At 55.6% G+C, this 15,473-nt stretch overlaps 1 protein-coding gene across 2 annotated transcripts in view; it reads right to left on the bottom strand.

Annotated features, from left to right (window-relative positions):
- LOC138638935 (zinc finger protein 84-like) overlaps nucleotides 1–15,473 on the bottom strand; it is a 115,810-nt gene that overhangs the window by 85,679 nt on the left and 14,658 nt on the right. Inside the window, exon 1 of one of the 2 annotated variants that reach the window (XM_069728690.1) lies at nucleotides 9,011–9,101. The exons of the other annotated variant lie outside the window; for it this stretch is intronic. The gene's annotated coding sequence lies outside the window, so the exon portion shown is untranslated. Of the gene's footprint in view, nucleotides 1–9,010; nucleotides 9,102–15,473 lie in introns of those variants that run through there. 2 annotated transcript variants of the gene reach the window in all.

The following is a 15,473-nucleotide window of genomic DNA, read 5'->3' as shown; positions in this document are numbered from 1 at the left end:
CACCTCAGCTCTCCTCCTCCCTCTATACACCTCAGCTCTCCTCCTCCCCCCATACACCTCAGCTCTCCTCCTCCTCCTCCCCCCATACACCTCAGCTCTCCTCCTCTCCCCATACACCTCAGCTCTCCTCCCCCCCCATACACCTCAGCTCTCCTCCCCCTCCCCCATACACCTCAGCTCTCCTCCCCCCCCATACACCTCAGCTCTCCTCCTCCCCCCCATACACCTCAGCTCTCCTCCCCCCCCATACACCTCAGCTCTCCTCTCCTCATACACCTCAGCTCTCCTCCTCCCCCCATACACCTCAGCTCTCCTCCCCCCATACACCTCAGCTCTCCTCCCCCTCCCCCCATACACCTCAGCTCTCCTCCTCTCCCCATACACCTCAGCTCTCCTCCTCCCCCCCATACACCTCAGCACTCCTCCCCCCATACACCTCAGCTCTCCTCCTCCCATACACCTCAGCTCTCCTCCCCCCCATGCACCTCAGCTCTCCTCCTCTCCCCATACACCTCAGCTCTCCTCCTCCCCCCATACACCTCAGCACTCCTCCTCTCCCCATACACCTCAGCTCTCCTCCTCTCCCCATATACCTCAGCACTCCTCCTCCCCCCCATACACCTCAGCACTCCTCCCCCCCATACACCTCAGCTCTCCTCCTCCCATACACCTCAGCTCTCCTCCTCCTCCTCCCCCCATACACCTCAGCTCTCCTCCCCCCCATACACCTCAGCTCTCCTCCTCTCCCCATACACCTCAGCTCTCCTCCTCCCCCCATACACCTCAGCACTCCTCCTCTCCCCATACACCTCAGCTCTCCTCCTCCCCCATACACCTCAGCTCTCCTCCTCCCATACACCTCAGCTCTCCTCCTCCCATACACCTCAGCTCTCCTCCTCCTCCTCCCCCCATACACCTCAGCTCTCCTCCCCCCCATACACCTCAGCTCTCCTCCTCCCCCCATACACCTCAGCTCTCCTCCTCTCCCCATACACCTCAGCACTCCTCCTCCCCCCCATACACCTCAGCTCTCCTCCTCCCATACACCTCAGCTCTCCTCCTCCTCCTCTCCCCATACACCTCAGCTCTCCTCCTCCCCCCATACACCTCAGCTCTCCTCCTCCCCCCATACACCTCAGCACTCCTCCCCCCCATACACCTCAGCTCTCCTCCTCCCATACACCTCAGCTCTCCTCCTCCCCCCATACACCTCAGCTCTCCTCCTCCCCCCATACACCTCAGCCCTCCTCCTCCCCCCATACACCTCAGCTCTCCTCCTCCCCCCATACACCTCAGCTCTCCTCCTCCCCCCATACACCTCAGCTCTCCTCCTCCCATACACCTCAGCTCTCCTCCTCCCATACACCTCAGCTCTCCTCCTCCCATACACCTCAGCACTCCTCCTCCCCCCATACACCTCAGCTCTCCTCCCCCTCCCCCCATACACTTCAGCTCTCCTCCTCCCCCCATACACCTCAGCTCTCCTCCTCCCATACACCTCAGCACTCCTCCTCCCCCCATACACCTCAGCTCTCCTCCTCCTCCCCCCATACACCTCAGCTCTCCTCCTCCCATACACCTCAGCTCTCCTCCTCCCTCATACACCTCAGCTCTCCTCCTCCCTCATACACCTCAGCTCTCCTCCTCTCCCCATACACCTCAGCTCTCCTCCTCCCTCTATACACCTCAGCTCTCCTCCTCCTCCCCCATACACCTCAGCTCTCCTCCTCCCTCTATACACCTCAGCTCTCCTCCTCTCCCCATACACCGCAGCTCTCCTCCTCCCTCTATACACCTCAGCTCTCCTCCTCCCATACACCTCAGCTCTCCTCCTCCCCCCCATACACCTCAGCTCTCCTCCCCCCATACACCTCAGCTCTCCTCCTCTCCCCATACACCTCAGCTCTCCTCCTCCCCCCATACACCTCAGCTCTCCTCCTCCCATACACCTCAGCACTCCTCCTCCCCCCATACACCTCAGCTCTCCTCCTCCTCCCCCCATACACCTCAGCTCTCCTCCTCCATACACCTCAGCACTCCTCCTCCCCCCATACACCTCAGCTCTCCTCCTCCCATACACCTCAGCTCTCCTCCTCCCTCATACACCTCAGCTCTCCTCCTCTCCCCATACACCTCAGCTCTCCTCCTCCCTCTATACACCTCAGCTCTCCTCCTCCTCCCCCATACACCTCAGCTCTCCTCCTCCCTCTATACACCTCAGCTCTCCTCCTCCCTCATACACCTCAGCTCTCCTCCTCTCCCCATACACCTCAGCTCTCCTCCTCCCTCTATACACCTCAGCTCTCCTCCTCTCCCCATACACCTCAGCTCTCCTCCTCCCTCTATACACCTCAGCTCTCCTCCCCCCATACACCTCAGCTCTCCTCCTCCCCCCCATACACCTCAGCTCTCCTCCTCCCCCCCATACACCTCAGCTCTCCTCCCCCCATACACCTCAGCTCTCCTCCTCTCCCCATACACCTCAGCTCTCCTCCTCCCCCATACACCTCAGCTCTCCTCCTCCCCCCATACACCTCAGCTCTCCTCCCCCCATACACCTCAGCTCTCCTCCTCCCATACACCTCAGCACTCCTCCTCCCCCCCATACACCTCAGCTCTCCTCCCCCCATACACCTCAGCTCTCCTCCTCCCCCCCATACACCTCAGCACTCCTCCTCCCATACACCTCAGCACTCCTCCTCCCCCCCATACACCTCAGCTCTCCTCCTCTCCCCATACACCTCAGCACTCCTCCTCCCCCCCATACACCTCAGCACTCCTCCTCCCCCCCATACACCTCAGCTCTCCTCCTCTCCCCATACACCTCAGCACTCCTCCTCCCCCATACACCTCAGCACTCCTCCTCCCCCCCCATACACCTCAGCACTCCTCCTCCCCCCCATACACCTCAGCTCTCCTCCTCTCCCCATACACCTCAGCACTCCTCCTCCCCCCATACACCTCAGCTCTCCTCCTCCCCCCATACACCTCAGCTCTCCTCCTCTCCCCATACACCTCAGCACTCCTCCTCCCCCCCATACACCTCAGCACTCCTCCTCCCCCCCATACACCTCAGCTCTCCTCCTCTCCCCATACACCTCAGCACTCCTCCTCCCCCCATACACCTCAGCACTCCTCCTCCCCCCCATACACCTCAGCTCTCCTCCTCTCCCCATACACCTCAGCACTCCTCCTCCCCCCATACACCTCAGCTCTCCTCCTCCCCCCCCATACACCTCAGCTCTCCTCCTCTCCCCATACACCTCAGCACTCCTCCTCCCCCCCATACACCTCAGCACTCCTCCTCACCCCCATACACCTCAGCTCTCCTCCTCCCCCCATACACCTCAGCAGTCCTCCTCCCATACACCTCAGCACTCCTCCTCCCCCCCATACACCTCAGCACTCCTCCTCCCATACACCTCAGCTCTCCTCCTCCCCCATACACCTCAGCTCTCCTCCCTCTATACACCTCAGCTCTCCTCCTCCCCCCATACATCTCAGCACTCCTCCTCCTCCCCATACACCTCAGCTCTCCTCCTCCCCCCATACACCTCAGCACTCCTCCCACCATACACCTCAGCTCTCCTCCTCCCCCCATACACCTCAGCTCTCCTCCTCCCCCATACACCTCAGCTCTCCTCCCCCTCCCCCCATACACCTCAGCTCTCCTCCCCCTCCCCCCATACACCTCAGCTCTCCTCCTCTCCCCATACACCTCAGCTCTCCTCCTCCCATACACCTCAGCTCTCCTCCTCCCCCATACACCTCAGCTCTCCTCCCTCTATACACCTCAGCTCTCCTCCTCCCCCCATACACCTCAGCACTCCTCCTCTCCCCATACACCTCAGCACTCCTCCCACCATACACCTCAGCTCTCCTCCTCCCCCCATACACCTCAGCACTCCTCCCACCATACACCTCAGCTCTCCTCCTCCCCCCATACACCTCAGCACTCCTCCCACCATACACCTCAGCTCTCCTCCTCCCCCCATACACCTCAGCTCTCCTCCTCCCCCATACACCTCAGCTCTCCTCCCCCTCCCCCCATACACCTCAGCTCTCCTCCCCCTCCCCCCATACACCTCAGCTCTCCTCCTCCCCCATACACCTCAGCTCTCCTCCTCCCCCATACACCTCAGCTCTCCTCCTCCCCCCATACACCTCAGCTCTCCTCCTCCTCCCCCCATACACCTCAGCTCTCCTCCCCCTCCCCCCATACACCTCAGCTCTCCTCCTCTCCCCATACACCTCAGCTCTCCTCCTCCCATACACCTCAGCTCTCCTCCTCCTCCTCCCCCCATACACCTCAGCTCTCCTCCTCTCCCCATACACCTCAGCTCTCCTCCCCCCCATACACCTCAGCTCTCCTCCTCCCCCATACACCTCAGCTCTCCTCCTCCCCCCATACACCTCAGCTCTCCTCCCCCTCCCCCCATACACCTCAGCTCTCCTCCTCCCCCATACACCTCAGCTCTCCTCCTCCCCCATACACCTCAGCTCTCCTCCTCCCCCCATACACCTCAGCTCTCCTCCTCCTCCCCCCATACACCTCAGCTCTCCTCCTCCTCCTCCCCCCATACACCTCAGCTCTCCTCCTCTCCCCATACACCTCAGCTCTCCTCCCCCCCCATACACCTCAGCTCTCCTCCCCCTCCCCCATACACCTCAGCTCTCCTCCCCCCCCATACACCTCAGCTCTCCTCCTCCCCCCCATACACCTCAGCTCTCCTCCCCCCCCATACACCTCAGCTCTCCTCTCCTCATACACCTCAGCTCTCCTCCTCCCCCCATACACCTCAGCTCTCCTCCCCCCATACACCTCAGCTCTCCTCCCCCTCCCCCCATACACCTCAGCTCTCCTCCTCTCCCCATACACCTCAGCTCTCCTCCTCCCCCCCATACACCTCAGCACTCCTCCCCCCCCCCATACACCTCAGCACTCCTCCCCCCCATACACCTCAGCTCTCCTCCTCCCATACACCTCAGCTCTCCTCCCCCCCATACACCTCAGCTCTCCTCCTCCCCCCATACACCTCAGCTCTCCTCCTCTCCCCATACACCTCAGCACTCCTCCTCCCCCCCATACACCTCAGCACTCCTCCCCCCCATACACCTCAGCTCTCCTCCTCCCATACACCTCAGCTCTCCTCCTCCTCCTCCCCCCATACACCTCAGCTCTCCTCCCCCCCATACACCTCAGCTCTCCTCCTCTCCCCATACACCTCAGCTCTCCTCCTCCCCCCATACACCTCAGCACTCCTCCTCTCCCCATACACCTCAGCTCTCCTCCTCCCCCATACACCTCAGCTCTCCTCCTCCCATACACCTCAGCTCTCCTCCTCCTCCTCCCCCCATACACCTCAGCTCTCCTCCCCCCCATACACCTCAGCTCTCCTCCTCCCCCCATACACCTCAGCACTCCTCCTCCCCCCCATACACCTCAGCTCTCCTCCTCCCATACACCTCAGCTCTCCTCCTCCTCCTCTCCCCATACACCTCAGCTCTCCTCCTCCCCCCATACACCTCAGCTCTCCTCCTCCCCCCATACACCTCAGCTCTCCTCCTCTCCCCATACACCTCAGCTCTCCTCCTCTCCCCATACACCTCAGCTCTCCTCCTCTCCCCATACACCTCAGCTCTCCTCCTCCCATACACCTCAGCTCTCCTCCTCTCCCCATACACCTCAGCTCTCCTCCTCCCCCCATACACCTCAGCTCTCCTCCTCCCCCCATACACCTCAGCTCTCCTCCTCTCCCCATACACCTCAGCTCTCCTCCTCTCCCCATACACCTCAGCTCTCCTCCTCCCCCCATACACCTCAGCTCTCCTCCTCTCCCCATACACCTCAGCTCTCCTCCTCTCCCCATACACCTCAGCTCTCCTCCTCCCATACACCTCAGCTCTCCTCCTCCTCCTCTCCCCATACACCTCAGCTCTCCTCCTCCCCCCATACACCTCAGCTCTCCTCCTCCCCCCATACACCTCAGCTCTCCTCCTCTCCCCATACACCTCAGCTCTCCTCCTCTCCCCATACACCTCAGCTCTCCTCCTCCCCCCATACACCTCAGCTCTCCTCCTCTCCCCATACACCTCAGCTCTCCTCCTCCCCCCATACACCTCAGCTCTCCTCCCCCTCCCCCCATACACCTCAGCTCTCCTCCTCTCCCCATACACCTCAGCTCTCCTCCTCTCCCCATACACCTCAGCTCTCCTCCTCTCCCCCATACACCTCAGCTCTCCTCCCCCTCCCCCCATACACCTCAGCTCTCCTCCTCTCCCCATACACCTCAGCTCTCCTCCTCTCCCCATACACCTCAGCTCTCCTCCTCTCCCCCATACACCTCAGCTCTCCTCCCCCTCCCCCCATACACCTCAGCTCTCCTCCTCTCCCCATACACCTCAGCTCTCCTCCTCCCCCCATACACCTCAGCTCTCCTCCTCTCCCCATACACCTCAGCTCTCCTCCTCTCCCCATACACCTCAGCTCTCCTCCTCTCCCCCATACACCTCAGCTCTCCTCCCCCTCCCCCCATACACCTCAGCTCTCCTCCTCTCCCCATACACCTCAGCTCTCCTCCTCTCCCCATACACCTCAGCTCTCCTCCTCTCCCCCATACACCTCAGCTCTCCTCCCCCTCCCCCCATACACCTCAGCTCTCCTCCTCTCCCCATACACCTCAGCTCTCCTCCTCCCCCCATACACCTCAGCTCTCCTCCTCTCCCCATACACCTCAGCTCTCCTCCTCCCCCCATACACCTCAGCTCTCCTCCCCCTCCCCCCATACACCTCAGCTCTCCTCCTCTCCCCATACACCTCAGCTCTCCTCCTCCCCCCATACACCTCAGCTCTCCTCCCCCTCCCCCCATACACCTCAGCTCTCCTCCTCTCCCCCATACACCTCAGCTCTCCTCCTCCCCCCCATACACCTCAGCTCTCCTCCTCTCCCCCATACACCTCAGCTGTCCTCCTCCTCCTCCCCCCATACACCTCAGCTCTCCTCCTCTCCCCATACACCTCAGCTCTCCTCCCCCTCCCCCCATACACCTCAGCTCTCCTCCTCCCCCATACACCTCAGCTCTCCTCCTCTCCCCCATACACCTCAGCTCTCCTCCTCCCCCCCATACACCTCAGCTCTCCTCCCCCTCCCCCCATACACCTCAGCTCTCCTCCTCTCCCCATACACCTCAGCTCTCCTCCTCTCCCCATACACCTCAGCTCTCCTCCTCTCCCCCATACACCTCAGCTCTCCTCCCCCTCCCCCCATACACCTCAGCTCTCCTCCTCTCCCCATACACCTCAGCTCTCCTCCTCCCCCCATACACCTCAGCTCTCCTCCCCCTCCCCCCATACACCTCAGCTCTCCTCCTCTCCCCCATACACCTCAGCTCTCCTCCTCCCCCCCATACACCTCAGCTCTCCTCCTCTCCCCCATACACCTCAGCTCTCCTCCTCCTCCTCCCCCATACACCTCAGCTCTCCTCCTCTCCCCATACACCTCAGCTCTCCTCCCCCTCCCCCCATACACCTCAGCTCTCCTCCTCCCCCATACACCTCAGCTCTCCTCCTCTCCCCCATACACCTCAGCTCTCCTCCTCCCCCCCATACACCTCAGCTCTCCTCCCCCTCCCCCCATACACCTCAGCTCTCCTCCTCTCCCCATACACCTCAGCACTCCTCCTCCCATACACCTCAGCTCTCCTCCTCCCCCCATACACCTCAGCTCTCCTCCTCCCCCCCATACACCTCAGCTCTCCTCCTCTCCCCCATACACCTCAGCTCTCCTCCTCCCCCCCATACACCTCAGCTCTCCTCCTCTCCCCCATACACCTCAGCTCTCCTCCTCCCCCCCATACACCTCAGCTCTCCTCCTCCCCCCCATACACCTCAGCTCTCCTCCTCTCCCCCATACACCTCAGCTCTCCTCCTCCCCCCCATACACCTCAGCTCTCCTCCTCTCCCCCATACACCTCAGCTCTCCTCCTCCTCCTCCCCCCATACACCTCAGCTCTCCTCCTCCTCCTCCCCCCATACACCTCAGCTCTCCACCTCCCCCCCATACACCTCAGCTCTCCTCCTCCTCCTCTCCCCCATACACCTCAGCTCTCCTCCTCCCCCCCATACACCTCAGCTCTCCTCCTCTCCCCCATACACCTCAGCTCTCCTCCTCTCCCCCATACACCTCAGCTCTCCTCCTCCCCCCATACACCTCAGCTCTCCTCCTCTCCCCCATACACCTCAGCTCTCCTCCCCCTCCCCCCATACACCTCAGCTCTCCTCCTCTCCCCATACACCTCAGCTCTCCTCCTCCCCCCATACACCTCAGCTCTCCTCCTCTCCCCATACACCTCAGCTCTCCTCCTCCCCCCATACACCTCAGCTCTCCTCCCCCTCCCCCCATACACCTCAGCTCTCCTCCTCTCCCCATACACCTCAGCTCTCCTCCTCCCCCCATACACCTCAGCTCTCCTCCCCCTCCCCCCATACACCTCAGCTCTCCTCCTCTCCCCCATACACCTCAGCTCTCCTCCTCCCCCCCATACACCTCAGCTCTCCTCCTCTCCCCCATACACCTCAGCTGTCCTCCTCCTCCTCCCCCCATACACCTCAGCTCTCCTCCTCTCCCCATACACCTCAGCTCTCCTCCCCCTCCCCCCATACACCTCAGCTCTCCTCCTCCCCCATACACCTCAGCTCTCCTCCTCTCCCCCATACACCTCAGCTCTCCTCCTCCCCCCCATACACCTCAGCTCTCCTCCCCCTCCCCCCATACACCTCAGCTCTCCTCCTCTCCCCATACACCTCAGCTCTCCTCCTCTCCCCATACACCTCAGCTCTCCTCCTCTCCCCCATACACCTCAGCTCTCCTCCCCCTCCCCCCATACACCTCAGCTCTCCTCCTCTCCCCCATACACCTCAGCTCTCCTCCTCCTCCCCCCATACACCTCAGCTCTCCCCCCCCCCCCTGACTTCCCTCTCAGCCTCCCACAATCCTCTGCGGCCTCTCACCTTGCAGATAATGGACAGCAGACAGGAGCCGCTGACACCAGGGTAGAGGCTAAATCCAAGTCGGCTAAGGGACCTCTGCTGACGTCATGCCCATGTGACCGGAAGGGGCGGAGCTTCTTCCTCCATAGAGCAGAGCAGACAGGAGGGAGCTGTGGATGTCATGGCGGATTTCGAGGATTTTGTGCAAGATTTGGAGTGTTTTGGGTCGTTCTCCATAGTCACAGATCAGGTAAGTGGGAGTCTGCCTGGGGAGAAAGGGGTGATGCTTGCGTGGGGCTGCATGTGCATGCTGGACGGGGGGTCTTCCTGGGAAGAAGGGGGTAATGTTGCTTGCATGGGGCTACATGTGTATAGTGGAGGGGGGTCTGCCTGGAGAGAAGGGGGTGATGTTTGCGTAGGACTGCACGCTGGAGGGGCCTGCCTGGAGAAGGGGGTGACATTGCTTGCCTGGGACTGTGTGCTGGAGGGGCCTGCCTGGGGAAGGGAGACTGCATGCTGGGGGTCTCTGTTGGAAGGGGGTCATGTTCCTTGCGAGCGGGGCTGGGTGTCTGTTGGGAAGGGGGGCAGCGTGCTGGGGGTCTCTGGGGAAGAGAGGCTGTGTGCTGGAGTCTCTGTTGGGAAGGGGGTCATGTTGCATGCGTGGGGGATCTGTGTGCAGGGGGGTCTACCTGCTGAGTGGGGCTGATGTTATTTGCATGGGTCTGCATGGTGTGGGGGGCTGTTGTCACATACTGTGCAGGTCAGTGTGTGATGTCACTTGCGGTGGGGGGTGTGTAGGGAAGTATAGTGCTACCTGTGAGGGGGGAACAGGGGAGGGGATGAATGATGATGGAGATCTGAGGGATTGATATTACTTAACATGAGAATCTCTGCCTGATGGTGAGTCGGTCCTGTTGTGGTTTTTTTTTTTTTTTTATAAATAAAACTTTCTCATTAATATTATTGGGCGCACATGACGTCAGGATGATGACTGACCTATGACCTCTGGGAGTAAAACTGCGTGATAATAATGTCAGCAGATCCCGGCCTTTATTCTCTCCTCGCACGCTATTCTGTTCAGTATTAGCCTGGTGGCCACTGGTGTCAGCCACTACTTGAGTTTTCTACATGATTTTTTCTGTTTTATTCTAGGTATTGTGGCTTTACCCCATCCTGTGTCCTCGAGAGCAGAGACCTCCCTACAGATGTCATTTCATCACTGGACTTCTCTTCACCAAGTGGAATGCTTGTGCCCCCACAATCCATGCGAGGACCCAAAGTGATGGCACTGTGGGTGTCTGATAATGTCAGACAGATGAGTATATTTCCTACAAAAAACCCCCAAGAAAGCAAAACGTCCCTCCCCGGCCCCGTCGGGTCCCTCCGCCTCCCCGGCCCCGTCGGGTCCCTCCGCCTCCCCGGCCCCGTCGGGTCCCTCCGCCTCCCCGGCCCCGTCGGGTCCCTCCGCCTCCCCGGCCCCGTCGGGTCCCTCCGCCTCCCCGGCCCCGTCGGGTCCCTCCGCCTCCCCGGCCCCGTCGGGTCCCTCCGCCTCCCCGGCCCCGTCGGGTCCCTCCGCCTCCCCGGCCCCGTCGGGTCCCTCCGCCTCCCCGGCCCCGTCGGGTCCCTCCGCCTCCCCGGCCCCGTCGGGTCCCTCCGCCTCCCCGGCCCCGTCGGGTCCCTCCGCCTCCCCGGCCCCGTCGGGTCCCTCCGCCTCCCCGGCCCCGTCGGGTCCCTCCGCCTCCCCAGCCCTGCCGGGTCCCTCCGCCTCCCCCCAAAATTCAAGTTGCGCTAAGTTAACCAGCATCAGGGGCTTATCTACAGCATTCTGTAATGCTGTTGCTGTAGATAAGCCCCCGATGTATTCTAAAAGATGAGAAAGAGGTTATAATATACTCACGCAGGCAGTCCGATCTGATGGGCGTTGCGGTCCGGGGCCTCACATCTTGTTAGGATGACGTTCTCTTCTTGTCTTCACGCTGCGGTGCGGAGGCGCCGGGAAAGGTCAGAGATGCCTGGGGCCTGCGCACTGCAGTACTATGTGCTGGAGCCGCAGTGAGAAGACAAGAAGAGGACGTCATTTGATGAAGATGGGAGGCGCTGGACCGGACCGCGATGCCCATCGGACAGGATCGGGACTGTCTCTGGGTGAGTATAATCTAACCTCTTTTTCTCATTTGTTTAGGATACATCGGGGGCTTATCTACAGCATTACAGAATGCATTACAGAATGCTGTAGATGAGCCCCTGATGCTGGTGGGCTTAGCTCACCCTTGATTTTGGGGGTGACAGGTTCCCTTTAAGCACCACAATACAATTTTTGCAGCTAAAGCACAGGGGACTTTGGTACAAAATGTGTTTTGCTTTTTTATCATTAATCTGTCTTTAATGTTTAATTTATTGTTTTGATTTCTAAAACACAACTTATTCATTTCTATTTATGCATATATTTATATTTGATATTTATATATCAAATCTTTGTAGAGGATGAAGATGGCACACCTAAGAATGAAGCAATACCAGCAAGCAAAAAAGAAAAGGGCACACAGCAACAAGTGACAGCAAAAAGTACAGCCAAGAAGCAACGAAGAGTGGTGGTGGTGGGAGACTCACTACTGAGAGGCACCGAAGCAGCCATCTGCAGACCGGACATAACTGCAAGAGAAGTATGCTGCCTTCCAGGTGCGATGATCAAGGATGTGACCAATAGGATACCAAAGCTCTTCAGCTCCAAGGACGTCCACCCATTTCTTCTGATACATGTTGGCACCAATGACACGGCAAGGAAGGACCTACCGACAATCTACAAGGACTTTGAAGAGTTGGGGAAGAAAGTAAAAGAACTGGATGCACAGGTAGTTTTTTCTTCTATCCTTCCAGTAGATGGGCATGGCACCAGGAGATGGAACAGGATCCTTGATGCAAACAACTGGCTAAGACGATGGTGCAGACAACAAGGATTTGGATTCCTGGACCACGGTGTGAATTACTGGTATGATGGACTCCTCGCCAGAGACGGACTACACCTCAACAAACCTGGGAAACACACATTCGCCAGAAGACTCGCTACACTCATCAGGAGGGCGTTAAACTAGAAGACGAGGGGACGGGAAGAAAAACATTAGACTCGAACAAAGACGACCCAGGAAAACATACTCAGAAGGGAGGTAAGAACATTTCTAAAGCAATCCACAGTGAGGAGATTGGAACAAAACAAAATCCTCTAAACTGCATGCTCGCAAACGCCAGAAGCCTGACAAACAAGATGGAAGAACTAGAAGCAGAAATATCTACAGGTAACTTTGACATAGTGGGAATAACCGAGACATGGTTAGATGAAAGCTATGACTGGGCAGTTAACTTACAGGGTTACAGTCTGTTTAGAAAGGATCGTAAAAATCGGAGAGGAGGAGGGGTTTGTCTCTATGTAAAGTCTTGTCTAAAGTCCACTTTAAGGGAGGATATTAGCGAAGGAAATGAGGATGTCGAGTCCATATGGGTTGAAATTCATGGAGGGAAAAATGGTAACAAAATTCTCATTGGGGTCTGTTACAAACCCCCAAATATAACAGAAAGCATGGAAAGTCTACTTCTAAAGCAGATAGATGAAGCTGCAACCCATAATGAGGTCCTGGTTATGGGGGACTTTAACTACCCGGATATTAACTGGGAAACAGAAACCTGTGAAACCCATAAAGGCAACAGGTTTCTGCTAATAGCCAAGAAAAATTATCTTTCACAATTGGTGCAGAATCCAACCAGAGGAGCAGCACTTTTAGACCTAATACTATCTAATAGACCTGACAGAATAACAAATCTGCAGGTGGTTGGGCATTTAGGAAATAGCGACCACAATATTGTGCAGTTTCACCTGTCTTTCACTAGGGGGACTTGTCAGGGAGTCACAAAAACACTGAACTTTAGGAAGGCAAAGTTTGAACAGCTTAGAGATGCCCTTAATCTGGTAGACTGGGACAATATCCTCAGAAATGAGAATACAGATAATAAATGGGAAATGTTTAAGAACATCCTAAATAGGCAGTGTAAGAGGTTTATACCTTGTGGGAATAAAAGGACTAGAAATAGGAAAAACCCAATGTGGCTAAACAAAGAAGTAAGACAGGCAATTAACAGTAAAAAGAAAGCATTTGCACTACTAAAGCAGGATGGCACCATTGAAGCTCTAAAAAACTATAGGGAGAAAAATACTTTATCTAAAAAACTAATTAAAGCTGCCAAAAAGGAAACAGAGAAGCACATTGCTAAGGAGAGTAAAACTAATCCCAAACTGTTCTTCAACTATATCAATAGTAAAAGAATAAAAACTGAAAATGTAGGCCCCTTAAAAAATAGTGAGGAAAGAATGGTTGTAGATGACGAGGAAAAAGCTAACATATTAAACACCTTCTTCTCCACGGTATTCACGGTGGAAAATGAAATGCTAGGTGAAATCCCAAGAAACAATGAAAACCCTATATTAAGGGTCACCAATCTAACCCAAGAAGAGGTGCGAAACCGGCTAAATAAGATTAAAATAGATAAATCTCCGGGTCCGGATGGCATACACCCACGAGTACTAAGAGAACTAAGTAATGTAATAGATAAACCATTATTTCTTATTTTTAGGGACTCTATAGCGACAGGGTCTGTTCCGCAGGACTGGCGCATAGCAAATGTGGTGCCAATATTCAAAAAGGGCTCTAAAAGTGAACCTGGAAATTATAGGCCAGTAAGTCTAACCTCTATTGTTGGTAAAATATTTGAAGGGTTTCTGAGGGATGTTATTCTGGATTATCTCAATGAGAATAACTGTTTAACTCCATATCAGCATGGGTTTATGAGAAATCGCTCCTGTCAAACCAATCTAATCAGTTTTTATGAAGAGGTAAGCTATAGGCTGGACCACGGTGAGTCATTGGACGTGGTATATCTCGATTTTTCCAAAGCGTTTGATACCGTGCCGCACAAGAGGTTGGTACACAAAATGAGAATGCTTGGTCTGGGGGAAAATGTGTGTAAATGGGTTAGTAACTGGCTTAGTGATAGAAAGCAGAGGGTGGTTATAAATGGTATAGTCTCTAACTGGGTCGCTGTGACCAGTGGGGTACCGCAGGGGTCAGTATTGGGACCTGTTCTCTTCAACATATTCATTAATGATCTGGTAGAAGGTTTACACAGTAAAATATCGATATTTGCAGATGATACAAAACTATGTAAAGCAGTTAATACAAGAGAAGATAGTATTCTGCTACAGATGGATCTGGATAAGTTGGAAACTTGGGCTGAAAGGTGGCAGATGAGGTTTAACAATGATAAATGTAAGGTTATACACATGGGAAGAGGGAATCAATGTCACCATTACACACTGAACGGGAAACCACTGGGTAAATCTGACAGGGAGAAGGGACTTGGGGATCCTAGTTAATGATAAACTTACCTGGAGCAGCCAGTGCCAGGCAGCAGCTGCCAAGGCAAACAGGATCATGGGGTGCATTAAAAGAGGTCTGGATACACATGATGAGAGCATTATACTGCCTCTGTACAAATCCCTAGTTAGACCGCACATGGAGTTCTGTGTCCAGTTTTGGGCACCGGTGCTCAGGAAGGATATAATGGAACTAGAGAGAGTACAAAGGAGGGCAACAAAATTAATAAAGGGGATGGGAGAACTACAATACCCAGATAGATTAGCGAAATTAGGATTATTTAGTCTAGAAAAAAGACGACTGAGGGGCGATCTAATAACCATGTATAAGTATATAAGGGGACAATACAAATATCTCGCTGAGGATCTGTTTATACCAAGGAAGGTGACGGGCACAAGGGGGCATTCTTTGCGTCTGGAGGAGAGAAGGTTTTTCCACCAACATAGAAGAGGATTCTTTACTGTTAGGGCAGTGAGAATCTGGAATTGCTTGCCTGAGGAGGTGGTGATGGCGAACTCAGTCGAGGGGTTCAAGAGAGGCCTGGATGTCTTCCTGGAGCAGAACAATATTGTATCATACAATTATTAGGTTCTGTAGAAGGACGTAGATCTGGGTATTTATTATGATGGAATATAGGCTGAACTGGATGGACAAATGTCTTTTTTCGGCCTTACTAACTATGTTACTATGTTACTATCTCTTTTATTTCTAACTATTTGACTTGTAATAAAATTGTTTGACAGCTATGAGTTGAATTTTCATTTCTATAATTCTTAAGCGCGGGGTGACATTAGTGGAGAGTAAGGAGTTGGATCTGTGTCAGGCTGAGTTTACACATTGCAGGTTATTGGGGAAACTATCTGTAGGGATGTCCTCACCAGTAGACCGGACCCGCACTTGGGTGTTTTTTTTTAAATCCATAATTGTTTTTTCTGTAAAAGACATAAGCTGGCTTACTCTGAGGGTGCTGCTGCCACAGCTGATGGGACAGGCTGTGACATATTTTCCAGAGGAATAATGTATCTCTGGAATGTTAGGCAATATTTACATACTTTTTTATT

The sequence above is a fragment of the Ranitomeya imitator genome, chromosome 5 (genome assembly GCF_032444005.1).
Source record: "Ranitomeya imitator isolate aRanImi1 chromosome 5, aRanImi1.pri, whole genome shotgun sequence".
Classification (NCBI taxonomy): Eukaryota; Metazoa; Chordata; class Amphibia; order Anura; family Dendrobatidae; genus Ranitomeya; species Ranitomeya imitator.
This window is presented reverse-complemented; position numbering and strand designations above follow the sequence as displayed.